The sequence below is a fragment of the Callithrix jacchus genome, chromosome 12 (assembly GCF_049354715.1).
Source record: "Callithrix jacchus isolate 240 chromosome 12, calJac240_pri, whole genome shotgun sequence".
Taxonomy (NCBI): domain Eukaryota; kingdom Metazoa; phylum Chordata; class Mammalia; order Primates; family Cebidae; genus Callithrix; species Callithrix jacchus.
In genome coordinates, this window is record NC_133513.1 from 42,309,031 (window position 1) to 42,335,262 (window position 26,232).

A 26,232-nucleotide genomic window follows, 5' to 3' on the forward strand; every position below is an offset into this window, starting at 1 on the left:
AGAATTTGATGTAGGATGTCACATTCAAATAAGCAGAACATTTGTTTATAACCTAGGTCATTTAACCAGTTGAAGTTCAGGTAGCTCTCAGATCGGCTGGTACAAGCTTGAGGGATAAAAAATATCCTTACAGATATTTCTCATTCATTAACATAGAATATTAGCAAAAAAGGTGGGGGAGTTAATTGGGAGCTTAGGGCAGGAGGATTGCTTGAGCCCAGGAGTTGGGAGACCAGTGCGGACAACATAATGATATTCTGTGTCTACAAAAAAGAAAAAGATTAGCCAGGTGTTGTGGCACATGCCTGTGGCCTCAGCTAGGGATCTGCACTCTTGACTGGGCAACAGAGCAAGATCTGGTCTGGAAAAAAAAAAAAAAATTTAAGTCCTTTTTTTCCTGCATAACTTCCTAATCATAGGAAAAGCCAGTTGTCAAATCAAAGTGAAAAATTGTTTTCTTTAAAATGAAGTCAGATGGGTAGAATAAAATGTAGTAGTGTTACTGCCATAGCCACAACTCTAAAGCACAACATAATTGCAGTAATGTCACAAGCTTACTAAGGTTCCTACATGAAACAGAAGAAAATTAAATTTGATGTTACTTAATTTTTTAAAGAGACAGTATCTTGCTTTGTTGCCCAGGCTGATCTCAAACTCCTTGGCTTCCACAGTGTTGGGATTCCAGGCATAAGCCACCTTGCCTGGCCATTACTATTTTTAATAACAATTTACATCAGCCAAATTTTTCTTTATGGTTTCTACTTTTGATGTCAAACTTAGAAATTTCTTTTCCCATTACAGTAGTATTTTCCAGTTCTTTTATAGTTTTAGATTTTATATTTGAACGTTTTATTTATCTGGAATTAGTTTTGTTGCATGAGGTAAGGATCTAACTTAATTTTTTCCCAGGTGGTTAGCAAATTCTTTCACCACCTTTTATTGATTTGAGGTGTTGCTTTTATTATATATTCATATATATTTGGATCTACTTTTGGTCTCTCGTGACCTGTCTCTTCATAGTGGAATCACACTGTTTATATGAGTATAGCTTTGTGTACATTTTAATACTTGGCAAAGCAAATCTTTGTGAGGATAGTTGTTTCAAAAGTGAGGATGTTTATTTTTCCAAATGTCTTTAGAAATTTTTGGCCTGATTCTATTTAAAAGCCTGTTAATAATGATTGATTGATTGATTGATTTGATTTGGAGAGGACCACCATCTTTACAGTATATAGTTTACTGTTTCATAAAATGGCATGTCATCTTTCCTATGTTCTCTTTTTTTGACTTTCAGTAAAGTTCTCTAGTTTTTCTTGTGTGTTATATTTTTGGGTGCTACTGTGAATGATACTATTTTTCTACTAAATTTTCTAACCAGTTTTGTTAATACATAGTCAACTTATTAATTTTTATTAAATTATTCAACATGTTTAACTTTTTCTAATAATTTTTCAGTTTATTAGGGGTTGATGATTTAAAGATATATCATCTTTAAATAATGATAACTTTGCTAAGTAAGTTTTAATATATTCACAATTGGGACTTAGTTACAGTAGAAGCATTTATTATGGGATAATGTATGGGTTTGGTTAATGTTCTATATCACATGGTTTTTTTTTTTTTTTTGAGACAGAGTCTCGCTACGTGGAGTGCAGTGGTGCCAGTCCTGGCTCACTGCAGTCTCCACCTCCTGAGTTCAAGTGATTCTCCTGCCTCAACCTCCCGAGTAGCTGGAACTACAGCCATGTGCCAGCACAGTTGGCTAATTTTTATGTTTTTAACAGAGATGGGGTTTCACCATTGTTTGCCAGGCTGGTCTCGAACTCCTGACCTCACGTGATCTGCCCATTTTTGCCTCCCAAAGTGTTGGGATTACAGGTGTGAGCCACCGCGGCTGGGCACACATGGTTTTCTTTATAGTGCAGGGTTAGAGTGTTTCTCGGCCTTTTGGCTAAGATCAAGTGTAGTTCAAGGTTGGTGTCTGATGATTGCCTCAATCTTTACTTTGTGAGCACCAGTGATAACCCAAGTATTTGTGTTTTTAAACACCTTTATTTGGTCAAGTATGTCTCAGATCTATAAAAAGTTTGGAATTTACTTTAGCTTCATGTTTGTAGGTGTTTTTATGCTATAAAACTTACCATGTTTTATGTTTGTTTGTTTGTTTGGGTTTAGAATAGCAGAAATTTATTGTCTCCCAGTTGTAGAGGCTAAACTTCCAAAATCGAGGTATCCAAAATATGGGCGTCTGCAGAGCCATGCTCCCTCCAGTGACCAGGGAAGGATCTGCTTCTGGCCTCCTTCCTAACTCCCGGTAGCCTCAAGCATTCCTTGGGTTTTCAGATGGCAGTTTCATCCCTGTCTCTCCCCATGTCTGTGGTGTCATATCCAGATGTTTCCCTTTTATAATGATGCTAGTCATATTGGATTAGGGCCCACCCCGATAAACTCATTTTAACTTAATTACCTATGTAAAGACCCTGTTTACAGATTTATGGTCTGAGGTACTGGGGGTCAGAACTTCAACATATGAATTTAGGCGGGGTGCGGTGGCTTACGCCTGTAATCCCAGCACTTTGGAAGGCTAAGGCGGGAGGATCACCTGAGGTTGGGAATTTGAGACCAGCCTGACCAACATGAAGAAACCTCATCTCTACTAAAAATACAAATTTAGCTGGGTGTGGTGGCACATGCCTGCAATCCCAGCTACTTAGGAGGCTGAGACAGGAGAATTGCTTGAACCTGGGAGGCGGAGGTTGCAGTGAGCCGAGATCGTGCCATTGCATTCCAGCCTGGGCAACAGAGCAAAACTGTCTCAAACAAACAAACAAAAAAAAATCAAACAAATATATCAATTTAATTAATTTATGTTTTTATTTTTATTATTTTGAAATCATTTCATACTTAGAAAAGATGCAGGAATACCATTGTGAACGCCTATACTTCTTATACCCATGTTCACCAATTTTTAACATTTTCCCATATTTGCATTATAATTCTCTGCTTCTCTCTTCTCTCCTACCTGTACACACACACACACACACACACACACACACACACACACACATTTTTGAGGGTGAGGTTGTATATATTATGCCCCTTTACCCTTACTATTTCAGTTTCCATTTTCTAAGGACATGGATATTCTATGTAATCAGACTTCAATTATGAAATTCAGGAAATTTAACATTGAGACGGCACTTCAGTCTGCAGTCTATATTCTAGTTTTGTCAGTTGTCCCAACTGTGGGTTTTTTTTTTTTTAAGCATTTTTCCCTTCCAGCGGGAGGATTCAATCTGGAATCACATATTGCATTTGGTTGTCCTGCCTCTCTAATCTCCTTTACTCTGAAGCAGTTCCTTAGCTACCTGTTGTCTTTCATGACATTAACATTTTTGAAGAACACCAGGCCAGTTATTATAGAATATTACTCACTTCGGGGTTGGTATTTTCTCATTATTAGATTCAGGTGGTATATCTTTGGCCAGAAGTCTGCATAAATGACGATGTGACCTTCTCAGGGTATCAGACTCAGAAGCATACTAGGTCCTACCTGTTATTGGTCATATTAATTTTGATCACATGGTCAAGGTGTTGTCCAGTTTCTTCTGTCTGTAATTACTATTTTCCCCCTTGTAACTAGTAAGCAGTTTGTGGGGAGAAACTTCAAGACCACACATTGGCAAAGTCCACCCAGGCTCAGCTCCTCGATATCCAGGTAGCTGACATGGAAGGCCTGCTCCTCAGAGTGCTCACTGAGGACACGGCAGCAGGAAGGGTCCAGGGCGCCCAGGGAGCAACTGTGGAGTGACAGAATGTTCTCTCCCACTGAATTTAGTAGAGAATCTCAGGTGCAGCCAGGGCTCTGGTTCTGAAGACCATCCAGGTGGGAGCCCACACCCAATCTCAATGAAATGCTTCACTTGGCAGGTCATGGTGAATTCTTTGTGGTGGGCTAGACCGGAGTCCTGGGTCACTGCCAGCTCTTTTGCACCACCAGCTCCTGAGAGCACTAACAGGGTTATACTCAGACTGCTGAGGGGTGACGGGGAGCTGCATTTCCATGCTGGGGGCTCCTAGTTAGGACAACAGATGGAACTGGGGTAGCAGCTGCTGCAAAAAACTGGAAATTCCTCAGACAGTGAAGAGTCTAGGGGAGAAAAAGAACTAGGCAGCCTGCAGTCCATGGTAGTGCCGGAGCCTTGCTCCTCTTCACGCATTCCCTCCTCCTTCCCTGTGGGTGCCACCATGACTAGCCCCCAGGTGCCCTAATATACCGCTGACCAGCATTATGCCTTTTGTGGGTCATCCAGGTTGTTGCATGTGTCAAGAGTGTTGTCCTTTTCTGTGGTTGATTATCATTCCATGGGATGGATGTGCCAGTTTTTCATTCATTCACCTTCAGAAGGACTTTTGTGTTGTTTCCAGTTTTTGGCAATGATGAACAGAGCTGCTCTATGCATTCATCTATAGATTTCTTGCTTGCACATAGGTTACATTTCACCAGTGAAATACCTAGAAATGGGATTACCAGCATATTCCTAAAGAGCTGTATGCCTTTTAGTTTTCCAGGATAGGAAAGACAAGATACATGTTTGATTCTCTCCTTTTACTTAGCAGTTTTTAAAAATAGAATATTTCTTAGAGCAGTTTCAGGTTCACAGCAACAGTGAAGAAGCACAAAGAGTTCCCGTATCTTCGCTATCCACACGTGCATAGCCTGCCCCACTGTCAACATCCCCCACTAGAGTGGCACATTTTTTCCAATTGATGAATCTGTGTTGACATGTCCTTATTACCCAAAGTCTGTAGGTTTCATTAGGGTTCACTCTTGGTGTTGTACATTATCATACTACATATTAAGTGCAGAGTGATGACTATTCACCATTATGGTATCATACAGAATAGTTTCACTGCTCTGTAAATCCTCTGTGCTCTCTGCCTCTTTCCTCTTAACCCTTGGTAACTGCTGATCTTTTTACTGTCCTCACAGTTTTGCTGTTTCCAGAAATGTCATATAGTTGGAATTGTAACAACTTTTAAAATAATTAATTGGTTTCCTATCTTCTCTGAAGGTGATTTTCTTTCCTTTTTGTTTTTTTAATTGTTATAAACTCATTTATTGGGGTTCAGTCCATTGTAATTCTTACGCTTGTTGAAGCTCATATTGTTCATTTTTTGCCAAGGGGAGCCTCGTCTGGTAGGCTCCTGAGTTCTTCTGAAGTGACTCAAATAGTCTTTGATTAGTCCCCTCACTCCCTTATAAAATGAGACATTCCAGGAACATCTTTTACAATTTCTGCCTCATATCTGGAATATCTCCAAGAAGCCTTGGATTTTTTTTTCAGTGGGAAATGATACTTCAAAACCACAGCCAGGACTGTTGTAGGGATGTTCTTCATCTCTAAGTCTTTTCAGTGGATAGTGCTAGGAGGTACTATCCTGAGAATCCTGATTTTCAAGGACATAGGTATGGTAGAATATTTGATAATTACTGATTTATTTTGTCACACATTATGTCTTGGACAGTTACACAAGAACAATACTAATATACCCACCATGGGTTGAAACCAGTTAAAACCATTCTTTGCATGCACTCTCCATTTCCCCCCCTTCCCTGTACAGTTGTATTCCATATGTCACCAGGTCATGTCTCCATTAGAGCACATACTCGTTATGCGCCCTTGTACTCTCTTCCTCTTCGTCCCTGTGAAGTCTACAGGTAACTATCTAGTGCTCACTTCTAGTCCTATGTCAGTATCCTCTACCTATACTGGTTCTCTGAAATCTCATTTTCTAGTAGATTTCTCTAGAAGGGCTCCTGGGAACAATATTCTCTGAGTTTTTGTATGTTGATAATATGAGTAATGTTTATACTTGAAAGTTAGTTCTATTGGCCATAAAATTCTTGACTTTCGTTTTCCTTCCTTGAATATTTTACTTTATTTTCTGGCATAATATGTTGCTTTTGGAAAGTCCGTTGTTAATGTAGTTTTTTTTTCCTTATAAGTTACTTGATGCTTTTGCCTAGATGCTCAAATTTATTTTTTCCTTAAAAATCTTGCAATTTTATTCTATCTTGGTGTGGATTATTTTGGCTCAGTATTCTCCAGTATGCAATATGTGCCTTAAATAGAAAGTTTCTAATTTTTTTCTGGTGTCCTGGAATGTTGTCCTGGCTGGCCTCTAATTCTGGGCTCAGGTGATCCTCTCGCCTCAGCTTCCACAATGCTGAGAGTACAGGCACCACCACATTTAGCTCTTTTTTCTTAATTTTGGCAAAAATTTATTGGATTACAGTTCTTAGTGTTGCCTGTTGTTTTGCTTTTGCCTTTTCCAGGGATTCCTATTGTATAAAAAATCAGAACAAATTTTGTTACTTTCTTTAGAATCCTTTTATTTCATCATTTCTTTTTTGAGTTTTAGAATTATCTTCCTTCTTACCTTTAGTTTCTCATGAGGCATTAGCCGTTATATTTATTCATTCTTGTGTTCCTTTGGTTTTATTTCTCAAATAATTTTTTATTTTTATATTTCTAATTTTTTAATTTTATTACTTTATATAATTTTCTTAATGTTTTTAGCTCATTTTGAAATATTAATAGTAGGTTATAATTTTAATCTCTTGTGGTTTTGGCCTTCTAGAATGATTTATTTGTCTGTAAAAATGTTGTTTTGTTCCCTATTCCTTCCCTGTTTTCTTTTTTTTTTTTGAGACGAAGTTTTTGCTCTGTTTCCCAGGCTAGAGTGCAGTGGCAAAATCTTGGCTCACTGCAACCTCTGCCTCCTGGGTTCAAGCGATTCTCCTGCCCCAGCCTCCCAAGAAGCTGGGATTATAGGCGCCTGCTACCACACCTGGCTAATTTTTGTATTTTTAGTAAAGGAAAGGTTTCACAATGTTGGCCAGTCTGGTCTCGAACTCTTGACCTCAGGTAATCCACCCGCCTTGGCATCCGAGTGCTAGGATTACAAGTGTGAGTCACTGTGCCCGGCCCCTTCCCCATTTTCTTATAATAAGTTCTATGAGATTTGGATCTGAAAAGTTTGCCACGGGTCAGTTTTACTTGAAATTCGTTTTCCTGAATGGTTGGAAGAAGACACACTGACTCAGGATAGCATTTCTGACTTCACAGAATTGTTTTCAGTTTTGAAAGACGGATTGCCTTTGAATTTGAAATCTCCTGTTTCTATTACTGTCTCTCACTTTTATGTGGGGCTCCTTTTTCCTTAGTTTCTGGATAACCTTTTTCTGTTCAATTTTGTTTTAATTCTCAGCAGGGTATTTTTTTTTTTTTCTTTTTTTTTTTTTCTCCTTTGTAAGCAAGGCTCTGTCCTAGAAGGGAGGTCTGGTTGGTCATTTTCAAGTTCAGCAGGGCTTGACTGCTATGTCCACTTCGTCCACTTCAACCCTTATACTATAGGCCCGGTGCACCATCTGCATCTTCAAATGTACCCACTATCATTCCAACGAAGACTTGTTATTTGGCTTGTAGAGGGACATGTAAGAAGCAAGTCAGTGTTTACCTCTCTCATGGCCGGAGATTTGCAGGCACTCCTTTTATTTGTAACTGGATATGAGAGTTCAGGCTGAACACTGGTTTAAAAATCTTTATGTGGAATAGCAATACCCTGGAATCTAGGACTGAGATCCTGTGCCTCACACCTGCCCACATGGCCAAGTGCCTGCCTGTGGCAGTGACTTCTTTTACTACTTGTCCACATCTAGGTCTTCTTTAGTCCCAGGCTGATGGGAACATTTAATTCCTTTTCTCCTTGATGTTAGGTGGGATCAGGTGACTGAAGCTGGCCAGTGGATTTCGAGGGAAGTTGTGTTATTTCTGAGTTGCATAGTGAAAAGCCCATGAAGCTGCTCTGGTCTCTTTCTTGCCTAATATATCCCTGGTCATGTGATTAATTTGATGGAGGAACAAGGTGGTCAGCCTGGCTCTTTGAATAACTGGAAATAGCCCCTGCTTGCCAATGTTGGACATATTACATGAGGCAGAAGTAAACTTCCATTGTGCTAAGCCATTGAAATTTTGGGGTTATTTGTTACCACAGTATCACTTAGACCTATTCAATGTAATATGGCAACCACTAGGTTACATGTTGCTTTTGAGTACTTGAAATGTGGCTAGTCAGAATTAAGATGTGCTGTAGCTGTAACTTTAAAGTAATACTATATTTGGAAAAAAAGTTGTAAAATATCTTAATTTTTGTATTATATATTAACATCCTGTGTTCATTGGGTTAAATAAGATGTATTAAAATTATTTTTGGCTTTCTTTTTAGTTTTTTCATGAAGCTGCTTAGGAAATTTAAAATTATACACATGGTCACATTTGTGGCTAAGCCACAGCACTGACCTTACCATAGTAATTCAGTACCCCTCCCTCACTTTGGCAAAAAATGGGCGATTGATTGGCTAGAGAAACTGAATCAGTGAAACTCCAGATTTGAAGAGTATACAGAAGAGATGTTTTTATTGAAAAATTAGAAATTTATGCGTGAAGTCTAGTGCTTCTTTTGCCTGTGCATCTCATCTCCTAAAAGTAATGGCACTTACTACATCAGTGTTATGGATTGTGGTAGTAGTTGTTATCCTTGAGATTACTGATAGAGTAATAGTCTCCAGGCATACCATAGGTTCTTCAGTTCTGAGTGGTATAGCTTTTGTACATGTTAACTGTGAAGAGGAAATGATTTTTCCAACTTCCTGCATTACTCTTATTTATGTCCATAATGTGAATTGTGTAGAGTATTTGTGGTCATGTGATGATTAGGCTGATGGTTTCTGCTAGCTCTGGCAAAAGGTGAATCCAATTGCTTTCTAGCACTTTTCCCACTAACCCTGCCTCTCACCCTGTACCTAATCCCATGCTTTTACTTTAGTTTTTGTTTTATTTTTTTGAGACAGGATCTTGCTCTGTCACCCAGGCTGGAGTACAGTGGTGTGATCACGGCTCACTACAGCCTTGACCTCCCAGGCTCAAGTGGTCTTCTCACCCATGCCTCCTGAGTAGCTGGGACTGTAGGAGTGTTGCCCATGCCTGGCTAACTTTTTTAAAATTTTGGGTACGGATGGGGTCTTGCCATAACTGTTCTCAAACTACTGGGTTTAGGCAGTCTTCCTGCCTTGGCCTCCCAATGTGTTGGGATTATAGTCATGAGCCACCGTATCCAGAATCCCCTTTTTTGTTTGGAAGATGACACCTTCTTTTTTTTCTTATAGAGGCTTGAGGGTACCAAATTAAGTTCTGTCAATTTCTTCTGTCTGCATCTCAGAGATCACTGTATGAGTTCTTTTCTTCCTTCTCTGCTTTTTCACATGAAGTTTTCCCGTTTTCTAAGGCTCAGTCCTTTTCTTCTGAGACCTCCCTCTCATTATCCATCGCTCCATCCTTGACTGTTTCTAGTTCAATTCTAACACTGATCAAATCTCCTTCAAGTTCAAAACAAACCAGCCAAACCTTCCCTTGATACTGCCATTAACTCAGAGGTATGTGCCGTGCTCCTTGCCCTCACCTCTGGACTCCTCAGGATGCTAGTTGATGCCTGTGTAGCCCCTGTCAATGTTTCATATACTTCTTCCTGGCCACTGCCCGGTTGGCAGCTACCACTTCCCTGGAATGGATCAGCAACCCCAGTAGCAGATTTAACTGCTGCTTCCATGGTTTTTGTTACTTGTTCTTTTTTGCAGTGTTTCAGATTACAATCATCTTTTCACTTTTTTTTTTTAAGAAACTCATTTAAAAAATTCATCCTACAGTAGAAAATTTGGAAAATAAAAAATTATAAAGAAGACAGTTATCACCTCTAACACCAGCAGTACCTACTGCTAAACTTGAGGGCAGATCATTTCCATCGCTCTCTTTTTAAAAGCATTAAACAGAGAAGGATCACATGGTGCTTATATTGTATCTGTTTTTTTTCTATCTTAATATATTGTGAGTATATTTCCAAGTACTTATTCTCTTGTGGTATAACGTTTGTAGTTACACAAAGTGGCAGTGTTGAGACTGCCCTGGTTCAAATCCTGGCTTCAGTTACTTGCTGCAATGTGACCTGAAGTAAGTTACTGCTCTGGGTTTCAGTTTCCTCATCTTGAGGATAGTGATAACATTCTTACCTAACTTCTAGGGTTGCTGTAAGTATTAAGTGAGATAACACATAAAAATAATTCTTGGAACTTAATAAACATCAGCTGTTGTTACAATATTGTCTGACTATTGTTTACATTATTTTTGTTTTTGCTTCTCCTGTCACTAAGCATGTTGTTACACCATACGTGTAGCTAAATCTGGATACACAACATGATTTCTTTATAATGTGGATTTTCATTAGTAGGATTGCTGGGTTAGTGGATACATCACTGAGTTGCTAAGTTGCTCTCTAGAGAGGCTGCACTCATTTATACCCCCTGAGGCTCTACAGAAGACCATGAACTTCACTACATTTTTCAAAAAACATGCTATTGCCCACATTTTGTGCTGTTCCCTTGCTAAAAGTGAGTAACAATATGGATCATGTTGTTACCTCTCTCTTGCCAAAATACTGGACTTGATGATAAGGGGATTACTGTGACATCATCATTGCCCACAGATGTTTCTTTTTTCTTCCCTCCCCTCACCTCCCTTTTCTTTTCTTGAGACAGGTTCTTGGCTCTGTCCAGGCTGAAGTGCAGTAGCACAATCACAGCTCACTGCAGCCTTGACCTCCTAGGCTCAAGTGGTCCTCCCACTTCAGCCTGCTAAGTAGCTGAGACAGTAGGCAGGTACCACCACACCCAGCTAAGTTTTGTATTTTTTGTAGAGATGTGGTTTAACCATGTTCCCAGGCTGGTCTTGAACTCCTGGGCTCAAGAGATTCACCCACCTTGGCCTCCCAAAGTGCTAGGATTATAGACCTGTGCCAACATGCCTGGTCTCACAGATATTTCTTGATCTATACTTTATTCATTATTTAGGTCCAACTTTAGCATGTATCATGTATTTATATACAGGTTCTAAATCTTTCTGTTTTAAAAATATTTATTTTTCTATCTGAAATGAATTCAGCTTTCCTTTTTAGTCTTGTCTGAGTCTGTGTGTGAGTAAAACCCCAGGACCCTGTAGCTGATTTTACTATTTTTTGATAATGGTTGTTTGAAACAGCTTTATTAAGATATAATTCACATACCTTCCAATTATTTAAAGGGCACACTTTAGTGGTTTTTAGTATACTCACAGATCTGTACAACCATCACAGTCATGGACAATTGGTACAGGATTTGGGAAGAAAATGTGTGGCATTAGGATTACAAGTACAGTATTTAGAGTCTGGCTAATCTGGGTTTAAATGCCAACTGTACCATATATTAACCATGTGACTTTGAGAAGGCAACTTAACCACGATGAGCTTCAGTTTTCTTTTCTTTTCTTTTTTGAGATGGAGTCTCGCTCTGTTGCCCGGGCTGGAGTGCAATGGTGCGATCACAACTTACTGCAACTTCCGCCTCTGGGTTCAAGTGATTCTCCTGCCTCAGCCTCCTGAGTAGCTGGGATTACAGGTGTCTGCCTCTACACTCAGGTAATTTTTGTATTTTTAGTAGAGATGGGGTTTCACCATGTTGGTCAGGCTGGTCTCAAACTCTTGACCTCAGGTGATCTGCCTGCCTCGGCCTCCCAAAGTGCTGGGATTACAGGTGTGAGCCAGTGTGCACAGCCTCAGTTTTCTTATCTTTTTTTTTTTTTGAGACAGAGTCTCACTCTGTTGCCCAGGCTGGAGTGCAGTGGCAAAATCTCTACTCATTGCAACCTCTCTCTCCTGGGCTCATGTAATTCTTGTGTCTCAGTCTCCCAAGTAGCTGGGATTACAGGTTTGAGCTACTGTGCCTGACTAAACCCCGGTGAGACGGGATTTCACCACGTTGGCTAGGCTGGTCTCAAACTCCTGACCTCAGGTGATCTGCCCACCTTAGCCTCCCAGAGTGCTGGAATTACAGGTGTGAGCCACTGCACCTGGCTTGAGGTTCAGTTTTCTTATGTGTAATACAGGATTGCTAGTGGTATCTGCCTCATAGGCTTATTGTAAGGATTAATCAAGTTAATAAGTGTATAGAATTTAGCACAGTAAGTGGCACATAGTAAATGTTCAGTAAATGAACTCAGTAAATATTAACTGCTGTAATTTTGTTCTTAAATCAACCATCAAGTATTTGATGCTATTAGGTTTTGTTTTAAATACTGGAAGGTGTTTCTACCAATGATTCAGAGTGTTTGTATTATTCTTCTGTATAAACTTCTAATTACTCTCTGAAAATACGGTTTGTTTCCTATTGATAGAGAATGATAATAGTAGCTTACACTTAGAGTGCTTACTGTCTGTCTGGCACTGTTCTAAGTGCCATACCTACATTAACTCCTTTGATCCTCATTTTACTGATTGGGTATGGAGGACGTTAAACAATTGGTCAAAGGATTACAGCAGGTAAGTGGTGGAGCCAGGAGTCTAACCGTGGTACTCAGTCTGGCTACAGAGCCCATGCTCTTTCTTACCCTGCATTCTTCTCTTTATTCTCCTTCCTAAAGAATGGTAGATGAATTCCAAATATCCTGACATCTTGGCTGCTGAGGGTTCTGTATGGATAAGTACTATGAGGTCTTTAATGCTTGGTTGGAAGGAGAACTAAAATGAACAGTTGTGTGTGCTGTGGTCATGGGCCTTAGGGCAGCTGTATATTTATCATCTGGGTCAGACCATACATTGATGATTCTGCTTCACCACCTTAGAATCCAGACCCTCCCCTGTGGGACCATGACCAGCCACAGGATCCCCTCCCTCAAACTCCTGTGGAATGCCTGTTTGAACTTGCACTATTCCCTCCTTGCATGGGATCCTTCGAAGGCCACCTTAAATTACTTCCCACCTGTGAAGCAATAAACTTTAGTGCTCTTCAGTTAATCATGTGTGTGACGGTAGGACATTGCAGTATCATCTGTTACCATTATTTAAATTGGAATATTTTTATGTCTTGGCTCCTCATGTTGATTTCATGTTTCCTGCAGGCGGGGAACTATGTCTTAAATGTTTTAATATTTGCTTTAGTGGATCCTGGAAGTATTACCAAGTGTTTTTTTTTTTCTTTCAGCCTCACTTATTTGTTGATAATGAATATTCTCTGAAATTCAAACATACCTAGCTTCACAAACTTAGTCCCAAAGGTACATGATACCTTTTTGTAAGAGGGTGGGCAGTCCCTAGTCGGCTGTTGGATTGTGTGCATTATGTTGGGGTAGTTGTTTCTAATTGTCTGTCTGCAACTCCTCAGAACCAGTTGTTGCTTCCTTTTGAAACCTTTCTTGATTGCCCTAGTTGCTGCTCATCCTGCATCCAGTCCCCTCCCTTAGGCATGTGACTCACAGATTTAAAAGACAGTGCTGTACAGTAATTAATTACCTGCTTCTCATCACATAGAGATGAGAACTTAAATGTAGGCTTCCCAGCTAAAACTTTATTCCCTGTGTGTTTATTCACCCACAGACATGTAGCAACGCTGTCCCACACCTGGCCTTTTGGAGGAAATATTGCTAGACTATTTCTCCTGTTTGAAATAACTAGTTTGCATATTCCTGTGCCAGTGATGGATTTTACATAGGTGCTCTTAATTGAAAATAATTTTATTTTCTGTAACATCTAGAATTTTGTTAGTCTCATTGATGCACACATCTTGGGTGGGTGACAGTTGAGTTTTTTGTGAAGATAATTTTAAGTTTTTAGTAAATAACAATTAAGTATTACATGACAGTTTAATTGGACTAAATTCTGACAGAACCTGTACATCCTTAAGGTGATAGATTGTTATCATTTTCTATGAAATGTAGTTAGTTTTTCAGGAAACTTCATCCACATAAAGGAATTGATTCACCCTTACTACCTGCTTAGCAACCCTGAAAAATATTTTAAATATAATCTTAGAGTATGCATCATTAGGAAATCTATTTTGAGAAATAAATTTTAATATATTCTATTAATAGGACATTTAGAAATGTTATTTTAAAAAGATATTAGAAATAAGAGGACATTTGGAAATGACATTCTTTTTCTTTTTCGTTTCTTTGTTTTGAGACAGGACTCAGTTTTCTAGGCTGGAGTGCAGTGGTGTGATCACAGCTCACTGCAAACTCCACCTCCTGGACTCAGGTGATCCTCCCACCTCAGTCTCTGAAAGTGCTATGGTTTTATCTATTTTAGCAGTGTAAAATAAAATCTTTGTGAATGATATATAGTATAATTTAATTCGCAAAATAAAAGTCCTTACCCTCAAATTGCTTATGATAATGTTTCTGAAGCACAAACATAGTCTTTGACCTTTTAAGCAAAAATTAATTTTTCATTCAACCTTTTTATTTTGGAAGACAGAGTCTCACTCTGTTGCCCAGGCTGGAGTGTCGTGACGCAGTCATGGCGTACTGCAGCTTCAACTTCCTAGGCTCAATTTATCCTCCCACCTCAGCCTCCCGAGTAGCTGGGACTACAGTTATGTGCCACCATGCTTGGCTTAATTTAACGTTTTTTGTGTAGATGTGGTTTCGCTTTTTGCCCAGATTAGTCTCAAACTCATGGGTTCAAGTCCTCCTGCTTCAGTCTCCCAAAGTACTGGGATTACAGGTGTGAGCCATTGTGCCGGCCTTTCATTCAACTTGTAATTCACAGTTTACAGAAGAAAAGTTTTAAAGTTAGAGATGGAGGAAAGATCTCTGGGACCTACTTATAAAATGTTAATATTTGATTTTAATAAGCTCTGTCATACACGTTTATTAAGCTTTGTATATAAAATTACTACCCGTAACTAGTGAAATATGTATTTTCTGCAAATTGTTAAAAATTTACAAGTTGATAGGAAAGTTAAATGACAAGTGAACATCCTTGTGTCTTTCACTCAGTTTCTCAGTTGCTAACATTTGCCTCATTTGCTTTCTCTTTCTCTCTCTTTATAAAGACACTTACTTTTTTATTCCTCTGAGCCATTTGAAAGTAAGCTGCAAACATCTTGACATTTAACTCCTAAGCATTTTAGCATGTGTATCCTAAGAACAAGATTGTCTTCCTGAAGAGATATAGTGTTAATACAATATTATTTAACATATGACCCCTATTTAAACTTTATTTTCTCCCCCCAGAAGGGTTCTTTATAGATGTTTTAATTTTTGATCCAGAAACCAAAGTTAAAAATATATCTGTGTGTGTGTGTATGTATGTATGTATGTGTGTGTGTGTGTATGTATATATGTGTATAGATATATGCATGTATATATGTGTGTATATATATATATATATATATATATATATATATATAGAGAGAGAGAGAGAGAGAGAGAGAGAGAGAGAATATCTATATTTGATCCAGAAATCAATCAAGGAACTATACACACACACACTGCCACCCACTCATGCTGTTTGGCTGTCATATTTCTTTAGTTTCCTTTAATGTAAAATAAGCCACTACCCCACCTCCACCTACTGACCCACAGTGGTCTTTTATGAAATCTCATATTTTTTCTTTTCAGATATTAAAGTTATTCCACAGTTTGCTGATTACATTTCATGACTAGATTAAAATAAAATAGTTTGGAATGAATACTATATAGATGGCATTGTGTATTTTCCATTGTATTAGGAGGGGAAGCAAATTTTTTTACATGTTGTTTTTTCCACTATATAATAGTTTAGTATTTGTTTTAACATGTTGCTGTTAAAGATTTGTGACACTGTGTCCTTAAATTTCAAAATACAATTTTGTAGTTTATACTTAATTTTGTTAGTATGTTAGATTCCAAAATTATAGAAAGTGCTATTGTAGACATTTATGTACATTTATATAAAGTAATAGACATTTATATAATGTGGGCATAGATTTAAATTTTGAAAAATCTTTAAAAATTTTAAAATATTAACATTTAATCATATCTGCTCTAGATAGGTTTAATCTTACAAGGATCTATCTTTTTACCTATCTACCTATAATGTATATACCCATTTTAAATAATAACAATAAATGAATAAAACAAATAAATGAATAAAATCAATGAATAAATCTGGCCCAACATTTCTTAAGAAATGTTACAGCAACTTTGAGTTCCTTCATGCCTTAAGACAATTACCCTTTCCTTCCCAGAGGTGACCATCCTCCTAAATTTGATGTTATTCCCTTAGTTTTTTCTTAAGTTTTAGCACGTTTGTGTTGTACCTTTAATATACTTTTTTTTTTTTTAACTTTTTCTGTCTTTGAGCTTTATATGAATGGCATTATGCTGTGTGTATTCTTCTTGGACTTGATTTTATATTTAACATTACAATTTTGAGGTGTTACTTATATTGACATACTTAGCTGAGTTTCATTAATTTTCACTGTTACATGATATAAATTATGAATGTACTACAGTCTGTTTTACTGTTGCTTGACACTTGGGTTTCACCTAGATTTTGCTATGGAAAAAAAATACTGCTGTAAATATTCTTTTGCGTGGCTCATGGTAGCTAAGTACAGAAGGTTCTCTAGGTTATATACGTAGAGCTGGAATTGAGTCTTGGCTGTGTACAGCATCAGCCTTCCTAGGTATGGCAGAATGTCTTCTTTTACACAGTTGTGGAATAAGCCAAATGAGGCATTCAGGAGGAGCAAGTTTGTGAGAGGATGGACAAGTAAGATAATGTGTTTTGTGTTTTAGCCTATTAAATTAGAAATGTTAAGTAGGCATTTGAGATGTGTTTTTTAGCTCCACCCATCTTTGTTTTTTCCTGAGTTGACTCATTTAAGTTTGTCATCTTTCCCTTCTCCTTAAAGTGGCCTTAAAAAAAAGGTCAGTATCATGGTACAACAATTACTTGATTGTAATGGAAGATATGTTCAGTTTTCATATTTTCAGTCTCAGTCCATCCATCAGATGCAGCCTTTTTATTTTATTTTATTTTATTTTTGAGACAGAGTTTCGCTCTTGTTACCCAGGCTGGAGTGTAATGGCACGATCTCGGCTCACCGCAGCTTCTGTCTCCTGGGTTCAAGCAATTCTCCTGCCTCAGCCTTCTGAGCAGCTGGGACTACAGGCATGCACCACCATGCCCAGCTAATTTTTTGTATTTTTAATAGAGATGGGGTTTCACCATGTTGACCAGGATGGTCTCGATCTCTTGACCTTGTGATCCACCCGCCTCGGCCTCCCAAAGTGCTGGGACTATAGGCGTGCTGGTTTCCAGGGATGGCATAAAGGAGAAGTGGGTAGAGAATGATGCTGTTGGCAAATGTGCGTTCCAGGTAGCAGTTCGCAAAGGGGGAGAAAACATAACAGAAAGACAGGGGTGCAAGCTAAAACAAATAAGCCAGTAAGTAAGTAAAAAACCACAGCATTCTTTTGTGATCATTTAGATTTGAAACAAATAGCAGCAAGTATTAATAGTCCCTGATTATTTCACTGTATTATGCCATAACTCTGGTGTTATGTCAATTTTGAATTTCTTTTTATGTCGAGAGGGTGTAATCATGCACATTTTAACAGACCTGGTGAACCCTTAGCAATCTCGAGTCACTCCCTGGTAATTCCTGAATTAACAGTAGAAATTTAACTGTTTTATAGAGTGAAATTATTCTAGAAGCTTGTTCCATGGGACATGTAAAGCAAATGGTCTATTGATAATTTCTCAAAAGCTCTGTAGAAGAAAAAAGATTATATACAATATATTTCTCTACTGGCTGAATAGCATTTACATGGAAAAGGAAAGAGGGTGTTATCAAAAAATTTAAATGTCTTATTACGTTCCTAAGTTGTAGAGCAAGAATGGGAATGCGGAAGTCTTTCTTGCTGAAGATAGGTCAAGGTGATGAGACATCACCTGGAGGGTGAGGGTAATCAGATACCATGACGGGAGGTTTCCTAATCTGGCTTAGCAGGGTTCTTTGCTAAAACAGGAATTTACCAGGAAGTACACAGATAGGCCTGGGAGAAGGTTCAGGAGCCTGGTTCAGTTGGCCAAGCAAAAAATCTTTGTTAGCGCTCAGGGTTGTACAGTTTGGCGGCTTACCTGTAAGCCACCATTTTACATGCCCACTGGCATTGTATGGGAGAGCCAGTTTTTTCACATTCAGTGACACTTGTTAAAGCATGGTAATAAATGTCCACATTTGGTATTATCACCATTTTTTTTTTATTTTAGCTGTTCTGGTACATGTGCGGGGATGGTCCGAGCATAGTTTGGTTTGCATTTCCCTGATGTCTAGTAATGTTCATCTATCTTTTCATGCGTGTATTTGCCATGTATGTATCCTCTTCGATAAAATATTGCTTTGTATTTTTTGCTCATTTTCTAGTTGAATTTTTTAATTGTTGAGCTTTGAGATTTCTTTATATATCCTAGATGAGTCTTTTGTCACATATATAGTTTGCAAATACAGTTTCTTAGCCCATACCTCTTTTTTTTTTTTTTTTTTTTTTGCCTTCTTAACAGGGTCTTTTGAAGAACAACATTTTAAATTTTATTGAAGTTCAGTTTGTCATGTGTTTTTTTCTTTCATGGATTGTATTTTGGTGTCATTTCCCATTCCCCACCCTCCAGCTCCAGATGGCCACAAATCTACTCTTGCCTCTGCAGAACTGCTTATTCTGAATATTTCCTATAAATGGAATCATATGTCTAGCTTCTTTCACTTAGCATATATTCAGGCCTTATCCCTGTTGTATCATGAACCAGTTCGTTTTTATGGCTTCATTTATTTTTATGGTTGAATAATGTTCCATCACATGAATAAGACCACATTTTGTTTAGCCATTTATCAGTTGATTGGCAATTAAGTTTGTTTTCACTTCTTTGTCTACCTTAGTACAGTTGCGTGTGTATCCTTCAACCCTGCACCTTCCTCGTACAGGATGCACACATGTACACATGCGAGTACTTGTGTGTACAGTTTTGTTTTCTTTTTTAAATAATTGAGGATTAACTTATTTTATAGTGTTTTTTTTTTCCTTCAGATAATTGGGACATCTTTCTATGTCTCTACAAATAGATAAGATATATATTTGATTCTTTTAAATAGTGTATAGTGTTTAATGTGGCTGTTTAATTGATCCTATACTGATAAACATTTAGGTGACATTGGGTAACCTCCTGTTTTTCTTTCTTATGTAACAGTGGCACCAGGCACAGTGGCTCATCCCTGTAGTCCCAGCACTCTGGGAAGCCAAGGCGGAAGATCACTTGAGCCTGGTAGTTTGAGACCCACCTGTGCAACATAGGGAGACCTCATCTCTACAAACATACAAAAAACTATCCAGGCATGGTGGCACTTGCCTGTAGTCCCAGCTACTTTGGAGGCTGAGGTGGGAGGATCACTTGAACCCAGTGGGTTGAGGCTACTGGGAATTATGATTGCACCAGTGTACTCCAGCTTGGGTGACAGAGCAAGACCCTGTTTCCAAAAAAAAAAAAAAGTAGTGACAGTAAGCATCCTTGTATCTGTGTCTTTTTTTTGGGTGCATAGCTCATTTTACCTACTTTTGGATTTTTCTCCTGAATGTCATTTAGAAGTGTATCGGTTACCTCCTATAGGCCAGGCACTGTACTGTACTTCAGACGCTAGGGACACAAGCACTAGTAAAATGCTATTACTGTACTCAAGTTTTTTGTAAAGATGGGATACCTACCTATAAGTAGGTGATCATGATTCACTGTGATAAAGCACACAATGTGTTATTACTAGAATCCTGTGGAACAATAACTACATAAGGGAGTGTGGAGGATTAAACAAGGGAGGAGATATTTGAGGTGGGTCTTTGTGAGGACAAATGGAAGTTCACTGGGGAAAAGATAAGAAAACTTTGAGTTTTAAAATAGAATTGCAAGTGTGAAGAAAGGGAACAGTACTACATAGGATGGCATATTTAGGAAATACTAAATCCATAGTTTAATACAGTCAGCAGGATGCTGTTGGGCTGGGATTGTAACAAAAAGTAAAGCAGGTTAGGTTAAATAGATTGAAAGCAGGTTACAGTAGTCTGTGAATGTCCTAAATAATTTGGACTTCATTTTGTACATGATTAGAAATCATTGAAAAAATTTAGTCTTTTTAGCTCTAGTACATTTTTAGAATGTATTAATGTGACTGTTATAGAACACTTTATCACCTCCCACAGTCACTCTGTTCTACCTCCTGATCTAGGCAACCGCTGCTTGTTTTCTCTCTCTAAATTTGCGTTCCCTAAACATTTCATATGCATTGCAAACATACAGTATGCAGTATTTTACATTGTTTTCTTTCACCTAGCATGTCTTTGAGGCTTATGTATGCTGTAATGTGTGTCAGCATTTTGTACCTTTTTATTGCCTGATGGTATTCTGTTCTGTGGTGATGCCACACTTCATGTGCTCAGCAGTTGATGGATGTTTGGATTGTTTCCAGTTTTTCGTTATCATGAACAAAGCTGTTCATTTATTTGTAGATAAATATTTATGTGGGCACATACTTGTCTTGAGTAGAGGAAATTTTGGAACCTGTGATGAGTTTATGTTTATATATAAGTTTAAGAAATCAGCTGGGCATGTTGGCTCATGCTTATAATTCCAGTGACTCAGGAGGCTGAGGCGGGAGGATTGCTTGAGCTCAAGAGGTTAAGGCTGAAGTAAGCCATGATCATGCTGCTGCACTCTACCTTGGGTAACAGAATCAGACCTCACTTCTAAAAGAACAACAACTAAAAAATATACAGACTATTCCCCAAAGTGAGTGCATCATTTTATAGTCCTATCAGCAATGTATGAGGGTTCCAGGTTCTCCAGGTGCTCATCAACACTTGGTATTATCTTTTTTATTATGGCCATTCTGATGGCTATGTACTATATCTCATCATTGTAGTTTTAACTTGCATCTTCCTGATGACAGGATGTTTATAATCTTTTCATGAAGCACAGTTAGATTTTAGAAACACAAGTCCAGTGAACAGAGTTAAGAATGGAGGTGAGCTACATGAAAAATGAGCACCCACACTAGACAGTGTGTGTAGAGATGGGGAGTCATTTTAAAGATATGTGTATCAGAGTTAGAATGAGCAGCATTTAGTAACTCCTGAGTATAACAGATGAAGCGGAGGGAGGTGGGGCTTGTGATCCCAAGATTTTAATCTTTGGCAATTGGGCACTTGCTGGCTAATGGTACTACCATTTTTCCTAATGGTAGTACCATTAGCCAAAAAGTGACCACAGGTACATAAACAGATTTTGAGCTGGTGGATGATGGTTTTTATATTGATCCTGTTCTCTTGATGTGTCACTGGAATAAACATTTAATAGAGAGTTTGGAAACATATATCTAGTTCAAAAGAAGGATCTGGGCTGAGGTATAAATTTAACGGAGTTTACCTTGTGTAGACAACAATGAAATTCATGAAAGTAAATGATGTTTCAGTTCCTAAGTCACCCTGTCTGCTGAGTTACTTGTGGCAAATTGTCTAAACAGTAAAAGAATTTAATATAAAAAGACCTGTGTTAAGATGATTCTAGGATTCATTCATTCAGGCATGACAGCATCACCAAGGACCTAGATTCTTTTCATCTTTTAATGCTGCTGCTGTTCTTGATCTGTTGGGTTGTTCTGATGGTCCAGTTCTTGTTTACACATTCAAAACCAGAATTGCATGTAAAAAGGCTGGAAGCATCCTGGGTCTTTTTTCATCAGCCTAGAAAACCTTTCCTAAAAGCTCTCTAGCAAACTTACTTTCTTGTCTTCTTGGCCAGAACTGCATTAGATGTGTGTTACCAGACTACCCACTGGCGAGGGGAATGGAAATGGCCGCAGTTGGTGGTTTAGACCAGAGCTTTCTAGCCCAAGTATCTTTTTCTGTTATCTCTTCTGGAAGAAGCCATTTCTCCTTGCCATTTGATTCTGTTCTATAGTTCAGAAAGGTTAGATTTTCTTGCAGACTAGTTTTATATCATTGAGTTGTTACTATTCATACCTCACAACAGCAAATACTTGCCAGAATCCTACTCTGTGTCATTCACTGTTCTGGATTCTAGGATACAGAAATAAATAAGAAACTTGTAGTTTGACATAAATATAAGCTTAAATAGAAGAGTGCTATGATAGATTTGTACACCAAAGTTCTTCTGGATTATGGATTTAGTACAGCTGTATATATGTTTGGTTTTATGAGTAAAGGCATCTTGAGTTTCAAAATCAAACTTACATTCAATTTATAAATGAACTTTTAGAAATTTAGAACACAACCCATTCATGAGTTGACTATCCCTTTCTAGTTACGTGGTTACATGTTTTATTATAGGAGTGCATGGCATACTAGCCTAAATTAAGTGTTCATTTGAGTTATAAAGCCGCATTATATTTTTCTGGAGCATAATGTTTGAGTTTTCTAGTTATCATACCAAAGTAACAGTAGTATCTTTAAGAACCCAACTGAAATGTTTGTAAAATATAGATTGTTTTGTAATTTGGCTCTGTTTTTTTAAAATGGTTATATGAATGCAGCTATAGTGTTTGCAGCGGTACTTGTACAGTGCATGGGGTGCTTTTTCTGGGTGCCAAGAGGGAGGAGAAATGGTAGGAAAGAGGGGATTTGGAGTAGCAGAAGGAAAAAATGTGCAATCAGTGTTGTTGATGCCACCAAATTCTAAGAATTCCATTACATGTTGATATCTGGTACAAGCTTAAAGTTAATCTTAGATTTTGGCATAGAGCGTGGCCGGGGTGCTGGCTACTTGGGAGGCTGAAGCAAGAGGTTGGAAGGTCAAGGCTGCAGTGAGCCATGATCGTGCCGCTGTACTCCAGCCCGAGTGACAGAGTGAGACCCTGTCTTTAAAAAGAAATAAAGGTGTTTTGGCCTAGATTGAGTAAAAACTATTTACACTATTCTTTTCTGTAAAGCATATCTTGCTAATAATACAAATCAGTGGGTCACATTCTGAAACCTTATAGATATTTGGTACGACATCCATAATCAGTGCTTGTCCTTGGATTCTGTATGGGAGTGATCTTTAAAGTATCTTGGTTCGTTTAATATTTAGCTATTTTAATAATTTGAAAATCAAGATGGATGTGTACATTTTGATGACAAGAAAAGATACGTTGTAAGGGAAATGTGGGATTAAAATGAACTTTTCATGTTTGTTTGCAAATAATTAATGTTGAGGAAATTTTTATGTTAGCTCTGAATTATGAATTTTAGAATATATTTAGAAAAGTTTTGATTTTCATTTTTTCCATGTCATTAAGAAGCTTGCATATGTTTTTAAAAGAATTGCCTTCTTTTTAATGTGTTTTCTACAACTAATAGGCTTAGAAATTTCAGACACAAAATCTTTGAAAAAATGACTTATACTTATTTAGCATTTTGTTTTGACTAACACCCGTTGTGGTGGTTGAACCACAAGTTCATAGTGCTAAAAGCCTGTGGTAAATTACCTAATAAGCTAAATGATTAAAGTTGTTTGGAACATTTTGCCCATCTAAGTCCTATTTTTATGTGTATACATATTTATAGATATATGTTCATATGACTATAGCACTATATTGCAAAGGTCCTAACCTTTATACAGCTTCCAGTGTGTACAAAGTGACTATCAGACCTGTACTGTAGAGCGCATCCGTTCCTGTGTGTTTTGTTTACCTCTGAGTAATCAAGTCAAATCTTACTTGATTTTCCTTAGCTAGTCTATTTTGTTAAGTTCTGGGATACATGTGCAGGACTAGCTAGTCTTAAGTTCAGTCTTTATAAAAGGTTTTCTGGGCTGGGCACAGTGGCTCAGGCCTGTAACTCAAGCACTTTGGGAGGCCAAGGCAGGTGGATCACTTGAGGTCAGGAGTTCGAGACCAGCCTGGCCAACATGATGTGACCCTGTCCCTACAAAAAATGTAAAAATTAGCCAGGAGTGGTAGTGTTCACCTGTAGTCCCAGCTACTCGGGAGGGTGAGGTGGGAGGATTCCTTCACCCCAGGAGTTCGAGACCATCTGAGTAATATGACAAAACCCCATCTTTACAAAAAATATAAAAATTAGCTGAGCATGGTGGTGTGTACCTGTAGTTACAGCTACTTGGGAGGCTGAGGTGGGAAGATTCTTTGTGTCTAGGAGGTGGAGGCTGCAGTGAGCCATGATTGGGCAACAGAGCCAGAGCCTGTTTCAAAAAAGAAAAAGAAAACAGTTTCTGAAGTTTATGTTAAGTGTTTGTAGATGTGGGAGAACAGGGGAAGAACAGATTATCTGAGGTTTTTGACTTTGAAGATGGGATGTTTGAAAACTCTTTTGGTTATGTTCTCTATTTTTTAAACTTTAGATTTAGTCCAAAGCTTAAAACTTTTTGGCCAAGGAAACAAAGTTATAATAAATAGTGCTATAACAAATAATAGTTGTTAAGTAGTTTACATATTAATTTTATTGTTTGATACATTGGAAATATCTGGTAGAATTAGAATCAGGCTGGCTGTGTGTGTGTGTGTGTGTGTGTGGTCAGGCTGGTCTCGAACTCTTGACCTCAAGCGATCCACCCACCTTGGCCTTCCAAAGTGCTGGGATTACAGGCATGAGCCCCTGCACCCAGCTAGGCCACATATTTTTAAAACAGACACTTTAATGGACTGTTTTTACTTTCATGGGAATAAATTAATTTGAACTTTAATTCTGTGATTTCCTCTTCTCTCTCCCACACGCTTAGGGAGAAATGGAGTCATTGGCAAATAATGGCTTTGGTGGAAAATCTCTTTATGCCATTTCCAAAATGGAAACAGTGCATTTCTTTTCTTAATTAGTAATAGGGAAATTAAGAATATGAGCATCTCAGAAGAACACTAAACACCAACTCTTTATTTTTGCCTTTCCTCATTTCTCTGAGGGACAGTCTGAGAGTTTTATAGTCATATGAGGACTGAAAAATGTTAGGGACCTGGCTGAGTTGTGGGTAACTAGTACATTGAGAAGACTGTGAAAGGCTCCTGAATGCAGACAAAGCATTACTAATTGCTTTCAGGGTCAGACTGTCTTTAGCTGGACTATGAAAGATACAGCAGCGTGTCTGCTGAGTGGAGACTCTTTGTCTTTAAGAAAGACTACTATCTGATATGGTAGACCGTTTCAGGTTGCCCCAGTTTGCATGAATTTAGTTATTATTGCCAAGACTGCTAACCCTGAGTGTGACACAAGTGATACTTCTAAATGGATTTGAAGAGAAGATATTTGACCTTGCAATGGGACATTACCTTTTAAAATACGAAACAGAATACTTTGCTATTTGAAGTTTCTGCTAAAAGATTCAATGACATTATTTTTAAGATCTCTAAGTAAAGAGCAGACATATCTTAACAAATTTTTTTGTTGCTTGAACCTGGGAGGTGGAGGTTGCTGTGAGTTGAGATTGCACCACTCTCCACTCCAGCCTCAGCAACAGAGCAAGACCCTGTCTCAAAAAAAAAATTATTTTTTAAAGTTTCAATAGTTTCTATCCTTTAGATTTAAATTAAAAGTGGTTATGAAACTTTGTAATAAAAAAGAAAAAAATATGATACTAGCTAGGTGGTCCAGTATGTTTTTGTCTAAGTAGGAATCTGAATATTATAGAATTGCACATTTTAATGCAGCTTCTAGCTATTCCTGTTTTTTTCCAAATTGAGATGAGATTTTGTTTTTTCTCCAAAGCTTAAGCTAAGATAGGAATTTTATATGGAAGTACTATTCCCACAGAACTAACTTCACAAGTGTAAAGTTTGGCAGAGGGTAAAGTGATAGATTTCTTAAAAACAGTAGAAACTTTTGTTGACTTTACTTTGAAAATATATAGTTTTACATGTGAAATACTTCTAGTATTGCTTCTACATGTGTTATTCTGACAGAGTTTCTTAAATCTTAAATTAGTTCCTTTTTTTTTTTTTTTCTTCCCCAAACAGACTTATGGAAATATGCATCAGCTTAATACTGTCTTGGAATTCATGAGATGGAAGCATAGGTCAAAGCTGTTCGGAGAAAATTGGAAGTAAAGTTTTAACTAGCCACATCTTGGAGGTAAGGAAAAGACATAATTAGGAAAAGAACATAATAATAGGAAATTTCTGATTTTTTAATAGTGAAAAGTAATCCTTTTACACTGCAACTTTATTTGAGCTTTCTTCAGTTTCTTTTTAACACCACAACTTTATATTAGCTTCTTTAGTCATCTTTCTGATGAGTTCATAGGTAATTCTAATGTATTTTCCTTATAAAT

General features: G+C 37.9%; 1 protein-coding gene and 1 pseudogene across 14 annotated transcripts in view; one reads left to right on the forward strand and one right to left on the reverse strand.

The window, feature by feature from the left end:
* The window catches only part of BMPR1A (bone morphogenetic protein receptor type 1A), a 168,011-nt gene that overhangs the window by 50,171 nt on the left and 91,608 nt on the right, over positions 1-26,232 (forward strand). For 12 of the 14 annotated variants that reach the window (XR_013524845.1, XR_008475461.2, XR_013524843.1 and 9 more), the window contains one exon: positions 25,919-26,033. The exons of the other annotated variants lie outside the window; for them this stretch is intronic. The gene's annotated coding sequence lies outside the window, so the exon portion shown is untranslated. The remainder of the gene's footprint in view (positions 1-25,918; positions 26,034-26,232) is intronic. 14 annotated transcript variants of the gene reach the window in all.
* The window catches only part of LOC103796656 (putative RNA polymerase II subunit B1 CTD phosphatase RPAP2), a 97,186-nt pseudogene that overhangs the window by 48,745 nt on the left and 22,209 nt on the right, over positions 1-26,232 (reverse strand).